The following is a 6,000-nucleotide window of genomic DNA, read 5'->3' as shown; positions in this document are numbered from 1 at the left end:
GTAATAACAGTAATAGTGGTAACAGTAATAGTGGTAACAGTAATAACATCAGTAATAACAGTAATAGTGGTAACAGTAATAGCAACATCAGTAATAACAGTAATAGTGGTAACAGTAATAGCAACATCAGTAATAACAGCAATAGTGGTAACAGTAATAACATCAGTAATAACAATAATAGTGGTAATAGTAATAGCAACATCAGTAATAACAGTAATAGTGGTAACAGTAATAGCAACATCAGTAATAACAGTAATAGTGGTAACAGTAATAGCAACATCAGTAATAACAGTAATAGTGGTAGCAGTAATAGCAACATCAGTAATAACAGTAATAGTGGTAACAGTAATAGCAACATCAGTAATAACAGTAATAGTGGTAACAGTAATAGCAACATCAGTAATAACAATAATAGTGATAACAGCAGTAGTAACATCAGTAATAACAGTAACAATAGCCCTCGTAATCTCAGTTTAATATATTTATTATGCACATCATACCCACCCTGTGGGTAGTAGTCAAAATATTACAGAGGTACATAATGGGTCCAGGGACTGGACAGTACCAGTAGTAGCAGAAGTAGCAGCACAACTAGTAGTAATTCTAACAGTAGTAGCAGCACCAGCATTAGTTTACCTGGAGTTTACCTGGAGAGAGTTCCGGGGGTCAACGCTCCCGCGGCCCGGTCTGTGACCAGGCCTCCTGGTGGATCAGAGCCTGATCAACCAGGCTGTTACTGCGGGCTGTACGCAATCCAACGTATGAGCCACAGCCCGACTGGTCAGGTACCGACTTTAGGTGCTTGTCTAGTGACTGCTTGAAGACAACCAGGGGTCTATTGGTAATCCCCCTTATGTATGCTGTAAGACAGTTGAACAGTCTCGGGCCCCTGACACTTAATGTGTTGTCTCTTAACGTGCTAGTGACTCCCCTGCTTTTCACTGGGGGGATGTTGCATCGTCTGCCAAGTCTTTTGCTTTCGTAGAGAGTGATTTTCATGTGCAAGTTTGGTATTAGTCCCTCTAGGATTTTCCAAGTGTATATAATCATGTATCTCTCCCGCCTGCATTCCAGGGAGTACAGGCTCAGGAACTTCAAGTGCTCCCAGTAATTGAGATGTGAAGGTTCTCTGTACATTTTCTAGGTCAGCAATTTAAACTGCCTTGAAAGGTGCTGTTAGTGTGCAGCAATATTCCAGCCTAGATAGAACAAGCGACCTGAGGAGTGTCATCATGGGCTTGGCATCCCTAGTTTTGAAGGTTCTCATTATCCATCCTGTCATTTTTCTAGCAGATGCGATTGATACAATGTTATGTTCCTTGAAGGTGAGATCCTCCGACATGATCACTCCCAGGTCTTTGACGTCAGTTTTTCGCTCTATTGTGTGGTTGGAATTTGTTTTATACTCTGATGAAGTTTTAATTTCCTCACGTTTACTATATCTGAGTAATTGAAATTTCTCATCGTTGAACTTCATATTGTTTTCTGCAGCCCACTGAAAGATTTGGTTGATGTCCGCCTGGAGCCTTGCAGTGTCTGCAGTGGAAGACACTGTCATGCAGATTCGGGTGTCATCTGCAAAGGAAGACACGGTGCTGTGGCTGACATCCTTGTCTATGTCGGATATGAGGATAAGGAACAAGATGGGAGCGAGTACTGTGCCTTGTGGAACAGAGCTTTTCACCGTAGCTGCCTCGGACTTTACTCTGTTAACGACTACTCTCTGTGTTCAGTTAGTGAGGAAATTATAGATCCATCGACCGACTTTTCCTGTTATTCCTTTAGCACGCATTTTGTGCGCTATTACACCATGGTCACACTTGTCGAAGGCTTTTGCAAAGTCTGTATATATTACATCTGCATTCTTTTTGTCTTCTAGTGCATTTAGGACCTTGTCGTAGTGATCCAATAGTTGAGACAGACAGGAGCGACCTGTTCTAAACCCATGTTGCCCTGGGTTGTGTAACTGATGGGTTTCTAGATGGGTGGTGATCTTGCTTCTTAGGACCCTTTCAAAGATTTTATGATATGGGATGTTAGTGCTATTGGTCTGTAGTTCTTTGCTGTTGCTTTACTGCCCCCTTTGTGGAGTGGGGCTATGTCTGTTGTTTTTAGTAACTGTGGGACGACCCCCGTGTCCATGCTCCCTCTCCATAGGATGGAAAAGGCTCGTGATAGGGGCTTCTTGCAGTTCTTGATGAACACAGAGTTCCATGAGTCTGGCCCTGGGGCAGAGTGCATGGGCATGTCATTTATCGCCTGTTCGAAGTCATTTGGCGTCAGGATAACATCGGATAGGCTTGTGTTAATCAAATTTTGTGGCTCTCATAAAAAATTCATTTTGATCTTCGACTCTCAGTCTGGTTAGCGGCTTGCTAAAAACGGAGTCATATTGGGACTTGAGTAGCTCACTCATTTCCCTGCTGTCATCTGTGTAGGACCCATCTTGTTTAAGTAGGGGCCAATACTGGACGTTGTTCTCGATTTTGATTTGGCATAGGAGAAGAAATACTTTGGGTTTCATTCGATTTCATTTATGGCTTTTAGTTCTTCCCGCGATTCCTGACTCCTAAAGGATTCTTTTAGCTTAAGTTCGATGCTTGCTATTTCTCTGACCAGTGTCTCCCTACGCATTTCAGATATATTGACCTCTTTTAGCCGCTCTGTTATTCTTTTCCGTCGCCTGTAAAGGGAGCGCCTGTCTCTTTCTATTTTACATCTACTCCTCCTTTTTCTTAGAGGAATAAGCCTTGTGCATACATCGAGTACCACCGAGTTAATCTGTTCTAGGCATAAGTTGGGGTCTGTGTTGCTTAGTATATCTTCCCAGCTTATATCGGTTAGGACTTGGTTTACTTGGTCCCACTTTATGTTTTTGTTATTGAAGTTGAATTTGGTGAATGCTCCCTCGTGACTAGTCTCATTATGTCGGTCTGGGGCTCCACGCATACATGTCTGAACCTCAATTATGTTGTGATCTGAGTATATTGTTTTTGATATGGTGACATTTCTTATCAGATCATCATTGTTAGTGAAGATGAGGTCTAGTGTATTCTCCAGTCTAGTAGGCTCTATTATTTGCTGGTTTAAATTGAATTTTGTGCAGAGATTTAAAAGCTCGTGTGAGTGTGAGTTTTCATCAGAGCTGCCTCCTGGTGTTATTACTGCAACAATATTATTTGCTATATTCCTCCATTTTAGGTGCCTTAAGTTGAAATCCCCCAGGAGCAAGATGTTGGGTGCAGGAGCTGGAAGATTTTCCAGACAGTGGTCAATTTTTAACAGCTGTTACTGGAATTGTTGGGATGTTGCATCCGGAGGCTTGTAGACTACCACAATGATTAGGTTTTGGTTCTCGATCTTTACTGCTAAAACTTCCACTACATCATTTGAGGCATTAAGCAGTTCTGTGCAAACAAGTGACTTGGCAGACGATGCAACAGGAATAAATAAAGGGGATGTAAATAGTGTGCTGAAAATATCTAGCCTAGACAGGACTCGCAGCAATGGTTTTAAGTTGGAAAAATTCAGATTCAGGAAGGATATAGGAAAGTACTGGTTTGGTAATAGAGTTGTGGATGAGTGGAACAAACTCCCAAGTACCGTTATAGAGGCCAGTACGTTGTGTAGCTTTAAAAATAGGTTGGATAAATACATGAGTAGATGTGGGTGGGTGTGAGTTAGACCTGATAGCTTGTGCTAACAGGTCGGTTGCCGTGTTCCTCCCTTAAGTCAATGTGACCTGACCTGACTAGGTTGGGTGCATTGGCTTAAGCCGGTAGGAGACTTGGACCTGCCTCGCATGGGCCAGTAGGCCTTCTGCAGTGTTCCTTCGTTCTTATGTTCTTATGTTCTTATGTTCAATGAAAAGCAGGGGTGTCACTAGCACGTTAAGAGACCATACAATAAGTGTCAGGGGCCCGAGACTGTTCAACTGCCTCCCAGCATACATAAGGGGGATTACCAACAGACCCCTGGCAGTCTTCAAGCTGGCACTGGACAAGCACCTCAAGTCGGTTCCTGACCAGCCGGGCTGTGGCTCGTACGTTGGTTTGCGTGCAGCCAGTAGCAACAGCCTGGTTGATCAGGCTCTGATGCACCAGGGGGCCTGGTCACAGACCGGGCCGCGGGGGTGTTGACCCCCCGGAATTCTCTCCAGGTAAACTCCAGGTCTGCAATGTACAGGCCAAGCCCCTCCCCCCCCATCCTTTTGCCTGTTCACTCTGTCACATCTGTATAGGTTGTAACCTGGGATCCATATTTCGTTGTCCAAGTGATCCTTTATGTGGGTCTCAGTGAAAGCAGCGAACATTGCCTTTGCCTCTGCAAGCAGTCCACGGATGAAAGGTATTTTGTTGTTTGTTGCTGGCTTTAGACCCTGTATATTTGCAAAGAAGAATGTCATCGGACTGGTGGTATTGTTGGTACTGGGGGGGGGGATTTTTTTTCCGGCATTAGTATCTGTATCTGTTGGTTTGGAGTGGAGGCCATCGACTGTGGTTCCACTCCAGGAATGACTGGATTTGGTGTACAATTTCTGCCATTTCCTGCCAGTTTTTTTTCCTTCCTGGCACTAAAAAACCTCTCCCTCTTGAGTGGCTGTGGCTACCCAGGTTTTTCCATGGCCTGGATGTTTTGTATCTTTATGCCCCCTTTAGATGGTGTGTCTGGCAATTTAAGTTATAGCACAGTCTTTCCTGTACTGAAGAGGTACACATTTCAGGGTGAAAAAGCTTACAGGAAGGGAGTTTGCATTTTCCTGTTGTCATATGGGCACGGCATTTTCTAGGGTGGTCATAGTTGCACGTCCCATCTGTTTTTCCAGATTTCCCATGTCTGCAGATACCAAGTGCATAGTATGTGCGCAGATAAATAACAAAAAGGCACAATACCGTGACTGGAACAATACACAAATAACCCGCACATAAAAGAGAGAAGCTTACGACGACGTTTCGGTCCGACTTGGACCATTGACAAAGTCACACAGTGTGACTTTGTCAATGGTCCAAGTCGGACCGAAACGTCGTCGTAAGCTTCTCTCTTTTATGTGCGGGTTATTTGTGTATGTGCACAGGCTTGGTTTCCGTTTGCCTTGGGTTTCTGTGACTGTATTCCCTGTTGGTGCATGTTTACCTGTCTTAGTTACAACAGTAAAAGTATAGCAATAGTTACAGCAGTAGTAGTAGTGATAGTATTAGCTACAATAGTAGTAGTAGTGATAGTATTAGTTACAGTAGTTATAGAAGTGATAGTATTAGTTTCAACAGTAGTAGTAGTGATAGTATTAGTTACATCAGAGGTAGTAGTGATAGTAGTAGTAGTAGTCACAGCAGTAGTAGTAGTGATAGTAATACTTACAGCAGTAGTAGTAGTGACAATAATAGTTACAGCAGTAGTAGTAGTGATAGTATTAGTTACAGCAGTAGTAGTAGTGATAGTAATAGTTACAGCAGTAGTAGTAGTGATAGTAATAGTTTCAGCAGTAGTAGTAGTGATAGTAATAGTTACAGTAGTAGTAGTAGTGATAGTAATAGTTTCAGCAGTAGTAGTAGTGATAGTAATAGTTACAGCAGTAGTAGTAGTGATAGTAATAGTTACAGCAGTAGTAGTAGTGATAGTAATAGTTACAGCAGTAGTAGTAGTGATAGTAATAGTTACAACAGAAGTAGTAGTGATAGTAATAGTTACAGCAGTAGTAGTAGTGATAGTATTAGTTACAGCAGTAGTAGTAGTGATAGTAATAGTTACAGCAGTAGTAGTAGTAATGGTAATAGTTACAGCAGAAGTAGTAGTGATAGTAATAGTTACAGCAGAAGTAGTAGTGATAGTAATAGTTTCAGCAGTAGTAGTAGTGATAGTAATAGTTACAGCAGTAGTAGTAGTGATAGTAATAGTTTCAGCAGTAGTAGTAGTGATAGTAATAGTTACAGCAGTAGTAGTAGTGATAGTAATAGTTACAGCAGTAGTAGTAGTGATAGTAATAGTTACAGTAGAAGTAGT

The sequence above is a fragment of the Cherax quadricarinatus genome, chromosome 26 (genome assembly GCF_038502225.1).
Source record: "Cherax quadricarinatus isolate ZL_2023a chromosome 26, ASM3850222v1, whole genome shotgun sequence".
Lineage (NCBI taxonomy): Eukaryota > Metazoa > Arthropoda > Malacostraca > Decapoda > Parastacidae > Cherax > Cherax quadricarinatus.
This window is presented reverse-complemented; position numbering follows the sequence as displayed.